At 37.1% G+C, this 19,698-nt stretch overlaps 1 protein-coding gene across 5 annotated transcripts in view; it reads left to right on the forward strand.

Annotated features, from left to right (window-relative positions):
• DCLK2 (doublecortin like kinase 2) overlaps positions 1-19,698 on the forward strand; it is a 78,613-nt gene that overhangs the window by 19,293 nt on the left and 39,622 nt on the right. The gene's annotated exons all lie outside the window — the stretch shown is intronic.

Below are 19,698 nucleotides of genomic sequence, written 5' to 3' on the forward strand. Positions count from 1 at the left end.
GAAGTAAATGGGTAATTAAAGATAGCTTATCATATTTGTAAGTATTCAGACTTATCATGCTCTTGTCTCACTATTTTTTTTTCTTTATTGTTCAGTGACGGTTTTCAAAGTTCTTAGTAGAGAAATGCTGCCATCTGTAAAGTTAATTTTGTACTTGTTTTGTAGTGGAAATTCTAAGAGATCAACTGCAGCTGTTAAGGAGCCCATCAGAGATGGCAGGTCTTTATAGAAACTGAAACAAGTGTTCAGTAGGAGAGACATTAAAGGCTTCCAGCTTATCAAATCTAGAGCGTAAATATTTGCTCTAAAATTCAGATGAATGAAGAGGTCATTTTTGTTTTCAGTAGCTAAAGGCTGTCTACAGCTTCAGAAGAACTGTTGAGCTAGGGACAAAAGAACAAAATCTGAATGACAGTAAAAAACCAAAATATTTATTTTAATATTTAAGTATATAATATACCTGCATCCCAGAGTAAAATCCATAGAGCAACATTTACTGTTTAGAGTAAATCCAGTGCAAATAAACCTCATCTAACATTTGAAATAAAATGTGACTTGGGGAAGATAGCCTTATACTAGAGTCTAGAATTATTTCAGAGAATAACTGTGGAAAGATGTCTGACTATTGGGTATAGGATAAAAGTCATGTGAGTGTAAGAAAAACAAAATAATTGAAGTGTCCCAGTTGTTGAGGAAGTCATATGACAGGAAAAGAGTTCATCTATGGATACTGCGATGCAGTATTTTTTTCCTGTTGTGGTTTTTTCTTCAGACTTTCAGTTGGTAGGCACAGAACTGGAGTCAGTGGTTATTTATTGCTAGAGGGAAGGAGGAAATAGTGTACTCAGAGGAGATAATTTTGGCCTCTATCCATGGATATAGAAGTTTTCCCATCTGTGGTTATTTATGGTAGGCAGTGTTAGCTGAAACTATCCCAGAATGAACTGTACCCTGATATAGATGCAGAGATCTGAAAAATGCCCTAAATTTGAAGATGCACATACACTGTTTTTCTGCCTACAAATCTTGTCAGGGAACACTTTCTAAAGCAATTTCATTTAGTGTAGTCATGCAAAGGCCACAGGTAGGTAGTGTGTCATTCAGGATTTACCTCAAATAAGTATTTACAGCTTTTATCACAGTGGTCATTACCATTTTGAGGAGAAATGAAAATGAAATGAATTGAAACTGCAAAATAGTAAGGATTTTGCTTAAAAGCATCAAAATTATGATGTTGAAGGTATTAAAGATGAAGGGGGAAAAAAAGAAAAATTACTATCTAATGAGTCATCTAAGATGAGTGTCTTAAACTGGCAGTGAACAATCACACTGAGAAAGCTCTTTGCCTTTGTTGCATCTGCAAAAAATAAAGGTCATGCCATGTGAAACAGCCACAGTCAAATGCTGAGAAACAACTTAGCTTTCTGAAACTAAAGTCTTGGGAATTTATTTGGAGGAAGGAGATAGCTGGGAAGGAACCCGTGTATCCTTACTTTCTGGAAATAAAACACCTAAAATAGAGTGCAGATAAATAGAGAACGTATACCTCCTTCCTTTCCTCCTTCCCTTGAGGATACACAATTCTAGCTTTGGGGATGTGATGTATCGGTACTCAAAATGTAGTGGCTGGGGTCCACTGAGTACAGATTTAATCTTTTCCAGCAAGGTAAGCTTAGATAAATAATCAGTAGTACCCACTGCCATCAAACCAGCAGGTTAGTGAAGAGGGATGTTAAAATAACAGAGTCTTTGTCAAAAAGAATACAAAATCAGACCCTGGTAGGAAGTCAGCACTTCTAAATTAGAGTGCTAACTGAAAAAAAAAATGCTGGTATTTTAACTAAAAGCAAGCATATGTGTACTGCTAAAACTGACATCCAACTTGCCAGAGTCTTTCTGGATTCACAGGGAGGATAAATCCTACTGGGTTTTCAGTTTTTGTCTGTGCACTCCAAGAGCTGACAGCACTTAATACAAATGACAGGCTGCACAGTGTGGGAAACAATCACTGCAAAAACAGTGGTGTCACCAACAGAAACACTGTATCTTTGCTGATGTATGATTACAATAATTTCAATACTGGTTTACAGTGTGTAGATGTTAGAATAAATGAAGGGTATGCAGTCATTGTCTGCCATCTGCCACACTAAGATCAAATCACATGACTTGGAAACTAAACCTTGGGAATTTGTTGTGTCCCGCTGAGCCTGGCCATTAACAGATAATTAGTCTGGTTTTAAAAAAATCTTTTGAATTCATTCTGCAGCTGTCATATGCTAGATTAGAGTCTGTGTCACAGGTCCCTTCTTACTTGGAGATCTTGGATTTTTTTTCCAGTAGCTAAATTATCCCTTTCTCTACTTCAGGAAACAGCTTTTGGATTATCAAATCTAAACATGCAAACTTTTCTTTAAGAAGCCTGCTACACCTTACGTTACAGCTGCATTTGAAAGAGATTCAAGACTGAATTTTCTCTGTTCCTCTTCATAGTAGGCTGTGAAAAGACTTTCTAGTTTTGAGATGCGTCTTTCAGGTTGTCGAGTTGATGGATCTGTTATACTAGCTGCTGCTTGGTTGGCTGTAATCAGATTGTCACTCTCTTAAGTCTACTAAAGCAATACTACTGAAATGTTAAAATAAGGACTTTTGTTCTAGATACCAGTCATTAAGAAAAATTGCATTCTCACCCATACTAAACTAATGGCAGGAAACATGGAACAATCTGTCAGAGAGGAAAGGGTATAGTCATCTTTAATATTTAAAATATTAGTACCTGATTTATTTGCAGTGAAACTTTAAGCGCAGTAATCTGAAGACTAGAGGGAATATAATGCTGAAGTAAACAGTACTGGCCAACTTTTTAAGTAAGAGTTTTCCAGCACTTAAATGGAGTAAGGTCTTGAACTTCGTGAGCTTTGCAAAGGATGATAGTATTTTTCACTGGAGGCAGTGAAATTTATTGTTCTCATAGCACCTCTGACACAAAGTCAACCACCATCTTCTGTTGTTCAAGTTTGCCATTTATGCTGTGTTCTTAAATACTTTTGTTGAAATTGATGTTTTATTTATTGATGTATGGCACAGGGTCTCTGCAATCATGGGAGACTTTTGTACCAAAATATTTCAGAAGAAAACAAAGGACAGAAACAACTAGTAAGCTACAGGACAAGTTAGATTTTTGGAATGTAGTCTGGGTTGGCATTTCTTGGCTTGGCCTGTCTTATCTCTAACCTCCAACTCATCTACTATTCAGTAAAGGAATTCAGTTCTGGATAAAATTATTGAACTTTAGATTAGATTTAACCAGTTTGATAAACAAAAAAAGAGCTGAGTACCAGAGTGCCAGAATCTTCCTTGGAAGTACTTTATGAAGGTGCCATTTTCTTGCTTGTTGATAACTTGCTGTTTCTCTTTTAAAGAAATCATGGTTCTTGTTGATTTTAATAGGAATTAAATTGAACAAAATTTAAGCATAGATAAACATGAAGTGGAGCCTTAAGTAGAATTTGTTTTGTTCTCCCCATATTTTGCAATGGAGTATTGCAGGCATTTTGAACATACCTACATGGTGGTAGAGAGAGGCATTCAACAACAGCTAGCTTTGGCCTGTATAGATTGCAGATCTGGAGGTGGGCTATATCTGGCTGCAGATTGCCTGATAATGCATGTACTTACTATTAGCTAGGTAGATACTTGCAAGAATGAAAATGTATATCATCCTTTTTGAGGCAGGAAGTATTAAGCTTCTGTTGTGAAGAGAATCAGAATCTACCATGAGTATTTGGTGATATGTCTCAGATTTCTGTGAGAGCAGTAGAGAAACAATTTATTTTCATGTTCTTTCTCTTCAGTCTCTCTTCTTATGAGTCTTCCTAACCACATATCAGTATGAGAAAGCTTGTAGGAAGTTAGTATTTTTTCTTCTGATGTGTTTGCTTCACAACTAAGTTTCAAATCTTTGTTTCTCATTTTCCTGGGGAAATGAATAATAACTTTAATGAAGGAAATGTGATTGAATGGTTGGGTATCACTCTTCATGAAACTGAGATATTGTGACCATATGACTTATGTTTCTGGATTAGCTGTACTAATAAATGTATTTTCTAGTACTTTTTTTTTTTAGTTTTTCATCTATATATTATACTAATATCAAACTGTGTTACAAATATAAGAAATCTGAACGTTTGGCTGATAAAGTCTCCCAGAATCTGGGGCAGTTTTCATGTTACATGCAGTCATGTTACACCTGTAAATAACAGAGCAGTCAAGGTACATTTAAAGGCAGCTCTTAATAACAGTCCTCCATGTAATCACTTTAGGAGTAACAGAAGTGAACAACCTGTTCAAGTCTAGAACCAGAAGGGACATCCTGGCTGGGAATGTTCAGTTGCTGCACTGGAATAGGCAATCTAATACACTTCATGTCCAGAAAGTTCCTCAAGAACATCCACTGTGTCTTTTTCCTTCATAGTGCTTGCCACATATCCACCCTCAGCACCAGTAATAGACTGAAGACTGCTTGCCAATCATTAAAAATTTGTGACTTTGTGTACTACAAAGAAAGAGTGGGAGCAATCAAGAGTGTTGATGAAATTCTTGCCCCCTACAGGGTCACATAACTATAGATGGTATAATGCTATAATGTGATGGAAAGCACAGCAGTGATGGTGGGGTAGAAAGCCCTAGGCTGCAGTATGTGATGATAAACCCAAACGCAGCAGCCACAGACATAGAAATAAAGGAAGAAAAAAAAAAACAACAGAAAAACTACTTACCCTTAGAAGGCCTCAGGTACACAGGGATCTACAGCAAAATATCTTTACTTCCACTGCCAACCCTTAAATGAGGTCTAGAATGGGGTGGATCCTGGCTCCACCACTTGCAGTCACTCAGGTACATTGCTTGCACCTGAGCTCCCCTGGGTTGGCCCTGCCTTCCCACTAGGTGCTCAATCACTGGTTTCAGGCCGTGACTTTGCATTTCTGCTACACATGGGCTTTTCCAAAATAATTCTAGCAACTGGGTGATGCTTTAGCTTTCTGAGTAAAGAAAACACTAGTGTAGCTGACATGTGACATATAAAAATATTTCCTATGTTCAACTTCTGAAATACTCAGTTACAAAAAAATTGATATTTATATTCAAACAACCTCTCTTTCTCCATCTATTTGTTATTGAATGTACAAAATTTAGAACGGTGTTATAGTAAATGGGTGAATGAGGGTGTTTAATTCTTCTTCTTGAGAATTGCAGGTGCTTAGCTGGAATTACTAAAGTAAATCTCATGACTTGCTTGCTTGTTTTGTGAGGTGAAAGGTTTTATTCCAAGAGCATCTAGTTTAGAACTTTATTTGCCGTTACAGTAGACGAACCTATTTTAACTGTGTCTGTGGTACACGTATGCTAATAGTAGGAATGTGCCTTAGTCATAATATTGTGGGAAAAATTTCATGGTAAAAGCCTCATGAAGAGATGTGCAGATGTTAGGTAGGCAAGGGAGATGAACATTTAAATCTTATTTGTTGTTTTTATTTTTAGGAAGTTTTTCATGCTCATTGAATACTTATGTAACAAGGGATGCGTATGATTGACACTACACATCTACTAATGGAATTTAAAAGATCTATCTATCTCCAATTTTGTTCCAGTACAAAACAAAAACACAAACAGAAAATTATCAGAAGCACTGAAACATTCTGTACCTCTAAAAATCATTAATTTAGCACCTTTCTTAATCTTATCTCAAACTTTCAAGAAGTCTTTTTTCAAGTCCTTAGTAAAAGGAAAAAAGAAAAATCAAATGAAATAAAAACACATCTTGTTGTAAAGCTATAAAAATACGATTAGCCAAACAGAATCAATAAGGCCAGATCACAGACACTTAAACCCTTCAATCTCTGATGACCTAATTTAATGAATGTAGTTTTCTAATGAGAACAAGTAGAACAGTGATCTACTTTATAAATTTGACATTCAGTTTTATCCCTGTGTATTTTAAAATTGAACTGAACATTTGAACTATTAGGATGAGGGTTTTTTTTCATTTTTCACTCCTGTACTCATTACTGAAATAAAGGATGGACTCAGAGCCTTCAGAAATTTTACAGAGAGAACAGACAGAGCACAATGTTGTCCAAACACACTTCATTTGTTCTGGTTCTCCTTAGTCCACTTTATTATAATACATTCCTTACCTTAAGTATTCTGAGCTATGGAAAACTATGCTGCTCAGGTATTAGTGGCAAAAAAAAAAAAAAACCACTGCAGTGATTTTCATCAACTTAAAACACAGTAGACTTCCAGATTGAAGAGAAGGACTCCAAAGCTACTGTAGCCAGCCTCTGAGATCGTTATTTCCTGCTCACACTGTGGGGAAAATTCTTGTGTAACATCCTAGATGATCCTTCTTCATCTCATGGGAGGTGAGAGCTAGCCCAATAGTGCTTACCCATTTGTCCGAAATGGAAGACTTCAGTTTATCCATCTGATTCAAATACGGATTCTTGACTAATAATAATAATAATAAAATAATAAATACTACCAGAAATACCAATACTAAAAACAGCTTTCGTGAAATCAGTCCTGTCACCAGAGACTTCCCTGGATGTTTGCATGGCATTTTGTTTTTCAAAATTATCTCTTTTAAGAGAAGGAAAGAGAAGTCTGTGGTATCATTGCATGCAGGATGATGCTGTCATGTACAAACCATTTTCTACCAACTCTTCTAGTTACAAAAGATATAATTAAAATTGTCAACTGGTAAGCTAAGGAAAACAAGAAGCATACATGCTCTGTTTTTTCTCAAGTGTTTGGACACAAGCACTCAAGAAACAGTGAGGTATATTTACAGGACAGTGGAAAAACTCTAAGAATAAGCTTTGGATATCTCTATTAAATGTGATTCCCTGTTCCTCTACTGCTCTTAGGTGTTGAGCATATATTTGCAGTAACTTCAGAATCTTTTAGTATTTTTTTTCTCCTTCATCTATCATATTCTTTTATTCCCCTTCATCTATAGCAGAGTTTATTGGTGAAAGTATCTTGAAATCACATCTGTGTTAGAGGAAAAATATGCCTCAGACTTGATTACACAATAGTGTTTGAAAGTGGATCTACCTCTCAACTGGAATCTTTTCCCAAAACTTTTCCAAAGTAGTAGTCTCTATGTTTCCATCTTGTCTCAAAAGCCAGTGGCTGTTGATATGTCTACTGGTAACAAGTATTGCTGATCATTGCTCTGAGCTTACATTCTTTGTTGCTGTAAATATCAGGGAAGCAGTGAGGGAAAGCTGGAGCCCAATATTTTCACATTCAGACCCTACCATGAATCCTTGTTAGGATGGTGGTACACTAGGTAAAAATTGCAACATTTCTTTGTTTGCTTAATGAAAAAAGTGCTCTGTGGAGTTCAAAATGACTTGGAATTGAACTAAAAAAGCATTAGCAGGTGTGCAATGAGATATTAATTTCTCCTCTGTAAATTGACTTTGTTGGGGGTGAATCTGAAGTCAGATGCTCTTAGTGACTTTTTTCTTTCCTTAGTGTTTTATATATCTATATATAATTAATCTCAAAATATTTTAAATGATTCATCCACTCTCATACAATGAGTCATTTTTAGCCTAACTAGCCTACTTAAAAATATTTTTAGCTAAGGGCTAGATAATGAATGGATGATTCCTAGATGTTTGTGAGAGATCCTCATCTGTAAACTGTCCTCAGCTGTCAGGAAACAAGTTATAGTTTTGTCTTATTCTATAAAAGTTCACTTTTAATTATCATTTGCTAAAATAGAAACTGTAGGTTTTCTGTGAAAAGGAATATTTAGGATTCAGTGAGAAAAGTGACCTTTATCAATTACATTCTTTATCATATATGTATACTTGAGTTTGTCTGTATATTTTGTAAAATACATTAAAAATGTTTTATGAATCTGTACCTTCAAAATGACAAAAGTAATATATTTTTAATAGGAATTATAATGTAAGCAGATTGTTCACTTCTAATATCCAACTGCAGTAGATTCTTTGATGGTTAAATCCAGCTGCTAGTTCTTATATCTTAAAGCTATACTTAAAATCTCAACATTCATGAACACATATCCAGCTGTTTTAAAGATTGAATTCTCACATCAAAATCTCAACTCTGAGAAATTCATTTCCCAAAATACCAGCACTTATGCCCAGATAAGCTTGAACTTCTTGGTAGTATCTGGGCCATCTCCAGCTGCGTGGTTACAGGGAATAAGCAGAACTTTAGGCAGCACTTGACAAACCAGTCATTTTTGAAACTGCAATTACAAAAGCTCTGGTTGCAAATTGCTAGTGGTGCCTCACTTCTGTAGCATAAATGGATATCTATCTTCCTCTAATTCACTGTGACCCTCCTCCATCACCTTACAGATGGGATTTGGTTCTGATTTATGTTTCTAATTTTTTTTCTATTTGTGGTGCATTGGAAATACCTCCAGTGATTTTGGTGTAAAGGTGTTTTTTCCCCCCATTTTTTAAGCATCAGTAGTGTCAGTGGGTGATAGGGAAGTACACAAGTAAAGTACCTCATCTCTTTATAAAAGTGTTTGAAACTGTCACTCCCATCTCTAACACAAACTTGGAGGCGGCTGAAACATGTATGTGTTTTAAGTAGTGTGATTTTCATTATGTTATTCTTAAATGTCGCTTCCTTTCTATTCTTGCTGAGTTACTTTCCTTTGTATACTTCTTGCAGCAGTAACTTGTTGATGCACAGGGCAATGCTTGAACTTTTCCGGAGTATTTATGTAAATTTAAACTGGAGATGATGCTACCTAATGAAAGTAAAGCATACTGTGAATCTAGGGGGAGATTGCATTTCTGCTGTGAATTTTAAGGTGTTTTTTTTTATTTGTATTTGTTTTTTTTCAGCCTACTGTTTTTAGAGTACTTCAGAGTATTACAAATAATTGACCCAGAGTCTTTTCAGGAGACTGAGAAATTTTCCTGAACTTGATTTTTGTACTGCAGGCACTTTGTACTGTGTCTTTTAGACTGTTCTCCAGGTAGACCTTCAGGAATATCCATTTTGGTAGATACTGAGTTGAGAAAATTCAGCACACATCCAGAAAACCTGACCATCTCTCACTTGCAGGCTTTGAGCTGTCATATTTTGTTTAATCTGGATCTTACGTAGAAAAAAAAAATCAAAGAAATTAGTTTTAGACCTCAATACAGGTCTTTGCAGAAAGCTCCTTTCACTCTTAGCATGTAACCAGATTTCAGGATGACTGAATTATTGTGAGTTTATTAATAGTCCTCTCTCCTTTAAAGGCACCATTATGTAACTGCCATGTACGGAATGTAAATATTTGTATAATAATTACACAAAGGATTGTTTCAAATTGATCCTTTGAAATTCAAACAATTTCAAAGGACTGTTTCAACTAGTAAGTAGAGAGTTTTAGAGCAAAAAATATTGCTACAGTCCCCTTTCAACAAAAGAAAAACCTGGCAGGAAAACATGCGTGGAATGCTTAGCAGATGCAATGTGATCCATGGATTTCTGAAGAGGTGCAGTTGGCTTTTCCATACAGTACTTGAAGCAGCAGTTTCAACGTGGTGTTCATGGAAAGCAGATGGTTTGTGCAAATCCAACTAGGAATAGTAAAGTAATATGTGATCATTTTAAATTCCCTTATCAGGCATCTGCATCTCCACCAGAAATATTCTGGAGTCTCAGGAAAATAAAAGAAAGAAAAGAAACACTCCGCTGATCCATATGTGCTTTCAAGAAAACTTTTAAGATTGTGTCTTTATTTTGGGAATAAATGAGCCATATTGTCTCTTGTTCTTGAGACCTTCCACTTGCAATTAAATCGAAACCTGTTAAAGGCAAATAAGACTACTTGTATCAATACAAACTATGTTGCTAGACATCTTCCCTAAGGCAGCTTCTATGAGAGTTGCTTCTTTGGGAAGGCTTTGCAAACCAGACAGGTATCTGCCAGCCCATTTTAATGTACCAGTACATAAAATGTCAGGGTAAGTAAAATCAATTAACTATGATCAGATATGCTCATGTAGATAAGAATTAGGGCTCTTGCAGTGAATTTGCCGAAAGTAGCTGGGCTTGCATTCTAATTTTGAAAATCAGTTGATCACTGACAGGGCCCCACAGAGGCCTGATTGGCACACACAGTGAAACTCTACCCAGAGCTAGTAAAAACAACATATGTTCCCAGAAGCTGCTTAGGAAGCTCTTTAAGCACAGGCGAATATCTACGAAAGTTTTAGACCCTGAAAGTAGAAATAAGGACAGCAGTAACCTCCTAATGAAGGAGCAGTGGCAGAACTATACTCCTGCTTGAGCAATAGCAACTAAATGGATTAAGGCTAATACTTCTATTAAAAAGTGTAGGAGTGAATAATTCAAACCAGAATTCCAGTGTGTACAGAAATTCTCTCAAGGGGAGGAATTGCAAGAGAGGAAAGAGTGTACAGTGTATCTACACTAATTTGTATTGCACATAACTAATATGTGAGATTCAGTGATAGTATCCTGACATGTTTTTGTCTACGTGCCTGCTTTCCATTTTTATGGTCTGTATTATTTCAGGACTGTGGTGCTATTTCAGCATTTGAAGGGAATGTCCAAAATCATCACTGAAGAAGCATGTGTGCTTTTGCAGAGCATCAGATGCGTATGGCCTGAGGAAGAAGAGAATGACACATTTTATGCAAAATATTAGTCAAAAGGGAAAATTCCTTTTTTTTTTTTTTTTTAAGGCTTTTTCAGGATCAGGCAACTGAAAAGTTGAACCATGCATGTAATGGAAGTTAGCAGAAAGCAAAAATATTAATCACGTTATATGCTGCTTAAATTAGGACACTGCTTACCATTTGGACATGAAAGGAATAAATTCTTGACCTGACTACAGAAAACTGTAGGAATGGTATTAGTGCCATGTTGTTGTATGTGTAATAGGAAGTAGCTGGTAATGACAGCCTTGCCACAGTGTTACTTACATAATTCCTCTTCAGAGCAGATGCAGTATCTGCTCCTGATGTGCTGCTAAATAGCGCTTCCTGGCACTGCTGCTAGTTGCAAAGTATGTTTGTGATTTTGGGACAGCGTATGCTCCTTTCATACCAACGTTTTGCAAGGTGACTCTAGTGTATGATGTGCATTTCTGTGCAATTGCATACCCAGATGCAAGCTGTGCATTGGACTTGTACTACATACCTCCCTTCTGCGTGGATCAGGCATGAATTTACTATACGTTTCAGTTCCAGAAGGATCACTTTATAGAGAAGAGGTGCAACTGCAGCATGACTTTAAGTTGGCTGTGATACAAACAGCACTGAACTGGCAGCAGCCCAGTCTCAGCTGCTGGTGGTGGGACCCAGAATGCTGAGATTTTGGCTCATGCAGAGCTTTATGCTAGAGCACTGCTGCCTTGGATTTGAGCAGAATCCCATTTAGAAATTGCATGCAGATTTATATTTCTGGAAAGCAAATGTTTGTTTCAAGTGAAATACCAGTGAAGCAAATAGATCTTTATAAGCATACAAATAGAGCTTTTTGAAATTGTTGCATTTCTTTCCTCAGACTGATAACTATTCACACTACAGATTTCCATTACCTCTGCTGGTAATTGAACTGGAGGATGTTCGGGCAGGGAGGAAGAAGGGAAGGGAAGGGAAAGCTGTGAGCGATGCTTTCTTCTGAGTCATAACTGGAATTAAACGTTTATCAATGTTGTACACACCTCTGTCTGTATGGATAAATTATTGCACCTGTATCTTAGTATTTGTTTAACTAATTCATGTATTATCTGAAGTGTATGTGGGCGTACCATGGTAATGCTGTATAGAATCCTGATAATTCTTTCTCTAAGGAGAAATCTGAGGGGGAGAAAAACTGACTGATCATCAATCCTGTCTGTGAAGTAAGTCTGGTCTTTTGTTTTGTAAACTTGTTTTTATTTTAGATTATTTAATGATATTGTTTTTCAGAAACGTGAAGTATGCTTATACGGATATTATTTATGTCTTTGAATTCCTTTTCAAACACTGAGTATGTTTCAGCCTGATATTTTAGATTGGTGCAATTTCCCAGAAATATAACAACATACCACCATCTCCAACCTCAGTATAATTTTTACCTAGTTATGGAATGAATTGAAAAGCTATTGCAAGTATACTTTTCAGCTCTTTATGAAATCATCTTATGTCTGCTTAGTCTTGGTTAGGAGGTTGTTTTGTTTGTTTAGGGAAAGGAAAATGAGGGAAGTTAGACTTTTTTTTTCTGTTTTGCAAATTAATCCTTGTAAAAGTAATGAAAAAGCTGTAATCTGAGGATTTCCAAATCTCGTTAGGTGTTTCCATCAGCTGCAGCAACAGGTGCTTTTTGAGCCAAACTGAGCAGCTTGATGCCAGCATCTTTAAACCAGAACAGAGCAAAGAGCAAAGTCATGTATTGCCGTAGCTCAGATTCAGGCAGACTGAGCTGAACCTTGATTAATTCCACATGTTGGCAGCTGTGATAGGAACACCATGAGAAATGCCAGAGAGGTGCTGCAGCCAGAGCAGCTCTCACTCAGTTCTGTGCAAAATAAAATGGTTGAGTTTCACTGTGGTTGATTTTAGGACCTGAAGACAGTGTCTGCTCACAAACAGTGGAAGCCTGGGATTGCAGCACATTATAGTTGTGTGCCCCAGCAGCTCTTCTCATCTAAAGAATCAAAAAAATGAAAGTGAATTTCATTCTTCTGAATCCTCTGTAGTACATAGTATATGAATTCCATGTTTTTCAAGTAAGGTGACTCTAGCTAAAGGCACTGATTTCTTTAGTAGTGCAGAATAGCGAGTACTGTGGAAAAAAACAATATAGCATATAATTTAACTGTATTTCTGTCATTGAATCCACAATATTTTACTAAACTGAGCTAGCTGTCTGTTCTTAGGTCTGCTTTTTCTTTTCAAGTTCTTTCTTAATACAAGTAGCTTTTATTTTTAGACTAGTTGCTCAGGACTAAGATGGAAGGTTAGCTGTATGAAGTCAGGTGCTATTTTTGGCTCCGCATTAGTCTTCCCAGTTGTGCCACTAAAGGAAAGAATCTGTTATGCTGACTTATTTGAGCTGCTGTGATTAATGCTTCTGTGGGCAAAGATATAATTCTGGTAACTGAAAATGCTGTGTTTTCCTCTTCAGACAGACTGGATTATGGTCATGAGTTGCATTAGTTCATTCTGCTTCCAGCTTCCAATTATTTCCAAGTTTACTACGGGTGTTGTTTCTCTGTGTAACTCTTTAAATTGAGATGTGTGATTTTGAATTTCACTGTTATGTAATACGCTGAAATGATCAAACCCTTTTTCAAGTAGCGGATAATATCGGGAGAAAGGTTGTTCTGGGGTATTTTTTGTTACAGAGAATGATGACATGTTTTGTATGGTATGAGTGAAAATTATTCAAAATTTACAGAATTTAGTCCCCCTCAACTGTAATTGTTCCCATATCTAAATAGCTGCACATAATTAGTGCAATATTTGTCATACTATTTTGCAGAAAAAGGTCAGGTCTTCCCTTTGGAAGACCAGTGAGTGGGCCTTGCCAAAAAGTCCTACAGTACTGGATGATACATGATAGGAACACACATACTGTGCATATTTCTAGAGCTTATTTTTCTGGCAGTCATTTCCGTTGCAGTGAAGCTGATCTATCTGTTTGAAATGCACCCAACTGCAATCTCCCATTTCCACATGTATTCATTTTCTGAATTAAACTCTAGAGATATTGAAAAATAGATGCAAAAACCTGTTTAAATTTAAAATTAAACTAAAATGTGGTATGTGCTGTATTCTGTCATCTGTTCCACATAGCTGCATGAGCTCTGGTGCCTGACCAGTCTGTTCATGCAGTCTTTCTGCATTGTCATACTGTATTAGGCGTTTCCTGGGCTTACTGCCAAACTTTTTCCATTTACAAGGCAGCAGGCGAATACTTAACATTTGTTTTCTTTCTTATTCTTCAGATTCCCTGTAGGACAGAAGGATTTTGTCTCCTTCGTTTTCACTGCTGTTCCTCATCACAGGGTATCTGTGAAAGAAGGTTCATTTTCTGATTATGACTCTAAGAATGTGTCACAGTCGATGATCAAATAGTCATTTAGGAAGTTGGCCTAGAAGCATTCTTCTTCTTTTCTTAAGGTCTTTGTTTCAATATTCTTTTTTTTTTTTTTCACTTTTCCTGAATAGTGTAACAAGCTGTCTTTACCCCAGGAAAATTTAATATTTACAAGTTTTTTTTTAATAAACATATATTCAAGAAACTTAATTCTTTTCTCACTATTTATTGAACTTAATGAAAGAAAAGACAATCAGACAATACCCTGTGGATGTTCTAACCTAGAAATCAGATTATAAGATATAGCTTCATGGCAGTGTCCAGCAGCTTAGTGAGGGGACACTACTTGATCCACCCGTAGAGAAAAAGGAGATGTTTTAACAAACAGGTTAATTGAGATTGTTAGGATGGTGTTAAAGCACCTGAGTAATTGCTAAAAATAAATCTTTTTTAAAACACTCTTTATTTTGTACAGAAATATAGGAGATTATTATAAAAGAAAATCATAGTCTTTGAATTACAAGGTAAATTTGCTGGTCTCAAAGCATGCACAGGCATATAACAAACCAGGTAATGAACATTTTTGTTTTGTAACAGTTGTTAGTTTTGCATTCTTTCTGCTTGACCTGACCTAGTTAAGCCTCAAAGATGGCAAGTGCTTCTTCAATATACCAGCAAGAATGTTATTATTCTACCTTAGATTCCAGATTTACCACATGTTCAGTCTAGCAGTGTTTTTGTTGCTTGTTTCTTGTGCACTCTAATGTGGGCTTCCATGCTTGCCTGGCTCTTGCACAGTTTATTTTTCACCTGTTTCTAATTCACTTAGCATGGTTGCCCTTGACACTATAATTTCTGCCAAGTGAACATGTTGTTAATTAAAAAGAATACTGGCTATTACAGTACTTTTTTTTTTTTTAGGGTATATCAAGGATTTACTGGTTTATGCTGGTTTATGATTTTTCTCTGTATGTGTCTTCTTCCAGGATGTATCCTGGCTACAGCTTGTATTTGGCTGTTCTGTCACAGTTTACTGAAGACCTGTCAGGAAATGTGTTTCAGTGTAAACAGGCAAATAGCTGCCTTAAGCTAGTGGTGAACCTCTTTTGTTCTGGTCTCGGTTTCAGTAGTGAAGGACACTGCTGGTTTAGTAAGTAGTTCAGAATAATGGTTAAACACAGTCTCTTTTGGCTTGGTCAAGCTGTTCTGTGGCAGTGCAGAGACCCAGGGGAAGTTCCAAGGTAAGAAAATCTGTGTTAAAATCACAGTGCTCAGTAGGGGTGGGACTGCCCTTTTCACCTTCCTCTTTGAGTTCCTGAGGATGCTCAGAGGAAGTTCTTCCTTTTGAAAGTTAAGTCTGCCCTTGCTGGTGATGGAACTGAAATAAGAAAATGGACAACTGCCCTATTTCTGCAGGACTGCTTTACTTGTACTTTGCACTTAAGGACATACACAAACCCTTGAACTGCGGCAATGCTAACTTTGTTTGAAAAAAGGGAAACAAAAATGATAACTACAAAGCTAGCCTGTTTGGCAAAATAGACAAGTATTTTACTTTTGCTTACTCAGAAAGAAAAGTTGGTGCAAGAGGCAAAGGGCAAAAGTGTCAGGACAGCGTAGCTGTGATCTGGCCCAGTCAGAAAGGAGTAGCATTCCTCAGGAGAGAAGTGGAGACCTGTCAGACTGAAGGCAGTAGCCTGGAGGTTGTATCTAGTTTTGTCATGCTGACATTTAATAAATTATTGTTATGTTTTTTTGGTAGGAATCCTGGGGAAAAAAGAAAAAAAAAAAAACAAACACATTGCATTTCTTTAAGAGCTTCCGCATTTAATGCCTGTCACTACTGCTGAGCTGAAAACGCATCCACAAATCCAGCTTTCACTAGGCATGCTGCTTCTCTTAGTTTTTCTTTTGCCACGTATGTTATGCACTTCCTTTTTCAAATATTTACATCATATCCTGTTTTCCCTAAAGCCAGTAAGTATATTTTTTCTTTATTGTTTAAAAAGAAATAAAAATAATCTTGTCTATCTTTTCCAGTTTGGATGATGTCGTTCAATTTCCATCTGATGTGGGGATTTTGTCATGCAAGCAGATTTCCCCAGACGCAGGGTGTGGCTCTGCAGACTTAAACTGAACAGTCCTGTTGCTGTTACTTAAATTGAATCAGCCATGCTAAATTGAACCAAACCGTTTGTCTTTACAGCTCATCATTCTACGTTTAGAATGAAACATAGCTGTGCAGCTGGAATAAATAACAATTTATTCAGAGAACTCTTGGCTGGAGGGTGTTGATACTGATCTGCTGTGTGGTGGTTTTTTAATTTGTTTTAATTTGTCACCAAATTGTATTATCTCTGTTTCAGAGTTACATCACAAGCAGATGTGTTAAAAGCTTGATTTTTTTTGTACTAGAACTTGAAACTAGTTAAAACTCCCAGGTAATAAATAGTTAAAGAACACATTACTTTTTACTTAAGTGTGTAAATTTCTTTCCATTCCACATAGCCGTGTTTGGGATAACTGGATAATTCAGGAATATCTTTTCTTTGTGAGCTGCTGCATGGTTAGTTCACACGAATAAAGTAAAAATAGCATTGTCATAGTCGGTCAATGAAGAGGTCAAATATTGTTATGCTTTACATCCAGTTTTGCTACATCAAGAGCATTTTTGTTGGCTTGGCCTTGTGCTCTGGTTGCCAGTCATTGCTTCTTGCCTATTACTTGTCCTTCTTCTGGCTCAGTGTGCCGTCGCAAAGCTACACTGGATGCTCTGACTTGGCTTGAATCTTACAGGTATAATATTATTTCTCTCATGGAAATATATGCCATTTCTTTATGAAATATCCAGGAAAAAAAAAAAAAAAAGATTGTCATAGTGTAACTATAGTTGGCTACAGGTCTCTCTTTAATGTTAAAGATTTGAGAGGAATTTAATTGTTTAGTAGTTTTAATATGTTTATAAACAACTCTGTAGCATCAGTTCCTCAAAATCTTTTAGTGCTTTTTCCTCTGGACAATGAATATCTTGTGGGTAAGACTGTCATTCAGTTTTTCTATTTGTAGCTTAGCCAGAAAGGATAATTAGGAATTTCCTGATGAGTTCTGTCCAGAAAATTATTCCTGTGTCTTTTGATGGGAATGCATCTTATTGTTACATTCAGAGGTAGGAGTTGGTACAAATTATGTTTTTGGGCTCGTGTGATGGTAGTGGGAAAGGGATTTCTGTACAAGTCAGTGTTTATATGTTCTAGTTCTGTAGTTTGATCTGACAGACATATTTCTTTGGAAGAAGGAAACTTAGGTTGGTTATAAATATTTGTCAGAAATATAAACCGACTTTAAAAGGAAAATATGATGGTTGTACATTCAAGGCCAGGCTGGATGGGGCTCTGAGCAACCTGATAGAGCTGTAGGCGTCCCTGTTCATTTCAGAGGAGTTGGACTAGATGGGCTTTAAGGGTCCCTTCCAACTCAAACAATTCTATGGTTCTCTTTGTTACATTGAAACATTGTATGTTTTCAAATGCATGTATTTGAACAGAAGCAGTGCAACATGACAATAGCAGTCTGGGCTGTCAGAGAAGCACAAATAGATCACTTTGTACTCTAAACAAAAGGAAGGCAGTGGAGTTACCAACAGAACATAAGGAATGTTTCCATAGGAAAACATGTATTTAGAACTGCATCTGTTTTTTGTCTTGGGAACTGTGCTTCTATGACTTCATTATGAAGGCCTAGAAAAATAACTATCAGATCATACTTACAGGAAAACCAACCGTTTCTGTGAACTTAATTTTTAAAATACTTTTCTCACCTCTCATTTTGGATTGGGGGGGGTGGGGGCTTGTTAAATTTGGAGTGGATCTTTTTTTCCTTGATGAATGTGGTTTTTCCGGTATTTCCTTCTGGTTGTACAGTTCACATGTAATCAGTCCAAACTACTTGTAGGAAGGAGGACTGCCAGTATTCACTTTTGAAATATAGCAATCACGTATGTGGATGTTTCTCATACTTGCATTTATCTGTATCCAGCTGTACGTGTAATTTAGCACCTTTTTCAGTAAGCTACAGCGCTGGTCTTGGACGGGTCAGGTACACAGTGTGTAAGCAAGCTGGCACACCGAGCACAGGTACTGCTGGTCCACTTCCAGCAGCTGATCACATCACTGATACTTAGGCTGTCAATTTCTGCTATGTATTCTTGCCTGAGGAAACTATAACTGTCTATGGAAAAACATTGGTGGAAATTAATACCTTCTCTTTTTTTTTAATTCATTTATTCCCCACCACAATGACCATTTACAAAAGGTTTTATGGTACACTTCCAAAAGTATTCCTGTCATCTGTTGTGCACAGATCATTGTGGATTCATTGGTATGTAGAACTGCTCTGTAAACAGCGAAAAGATGATACCACACATGGTATCATACATCTCCATGTATTTCCCACAGTCTGTCCCATCGTTCTGTCCTCTCTAACTTACAGCTTGGATATTACCCTGAATGTGTTAAGGAGTGAGGGAGAAGCTTTATATCAGAACAGCATTTAAGTGTAAGCTACTCAAAACAGCACTACAAGGGCACTGGCGGCACAAGCAAGCAAGTGATGGGTGTGCAGAGCCTGTGGGAACAGCCCCCACTTGGGGACTTTGGATGTGAGCTTGTGCTTCACAGAGTGCTTCCCTCTGTTTCCAGTGGCGCATCCAGAATGAATATTCTGAAAGCTTTCTCACAGCTTTTCTTATAATGGTGGGTTTGGTTTGCTGTTGAGTTCTCTGACCTCCTACTCCTTGCAGGTGGGAAGGATGCTTGGTCTTTTTTTCTAAAACTCACTTTTGCTTCAGTGCTGATGCTCCTGGCAAAAGGAAGAAAAAATTCGGAAACCTCTGGAAGGTTTTGCTAACATGAGATATGTTCCCCTCTACTCAATAACTCTCTCTGTTAGCAAAACTAACAGAGTTAGTACAAATTTAAGAATTTTGCTAACATGAGATATGTTCCCCTCTACTCAATAACTCTCTCTGTTAGCAAAACTCTTAAATTTGTACAGCCTTTTGAATCCAGTTGTTACTGCCTCTTTGGTAGCAATTTCAAGTACAGCTTAAAATGTCTCTAGGCAATGTGACTAGATTGTTGTCGGGACGAAAAGATAAAAATGAAAGGATTTTGTTAGTGGCTGGAATCCTTTGTCTCCCTAATGCAGTGAAAGAAAAAACTTGATACTGCAAGTGGCACAGCATGATGACGGTGCTGGAGGGGCACCTGCTGCTGTTCTGAGTGAGCTGCCATGACAACTGTGCTGCTTCTGGCTGCCTGGTCCCTTCTTGCAGAGCGCACAGGGTCATTGGTATTCTGAGCGCTGCCTGCTGCAGGCAGCAGCAAGCCCTCCCTCCAGACCTGCCAGCATTTGCCATTATCACCCTGGGTAAAATATGCAAATGGTGCTGACAGGTAGCTGGAAAGGGGAAATGCCTGCTTCCCTAGAAGCAGTTATTTGTTTCACCTGGTTAATTAAATGATTTTACCAAATAGTTCTATCTTTCCTAACTTCTGCCTATCTTTTACTTGCAAATCTGATTCAGGGCATGCAATG

Source organism: Numida meleagris, chromosome 4 (assembly GCF_002078875.1).
Source record: "Numida meleagris isolate 19003 breed g44 Domestic line chromosome 4, NumMel1.0, whole genome shotgun sequence".
Lineage (NCBI taxonomy): Eukaryota > Metazoa > Chordata > Aves > Galliformes > Numididae > Numida > Numida meleagris.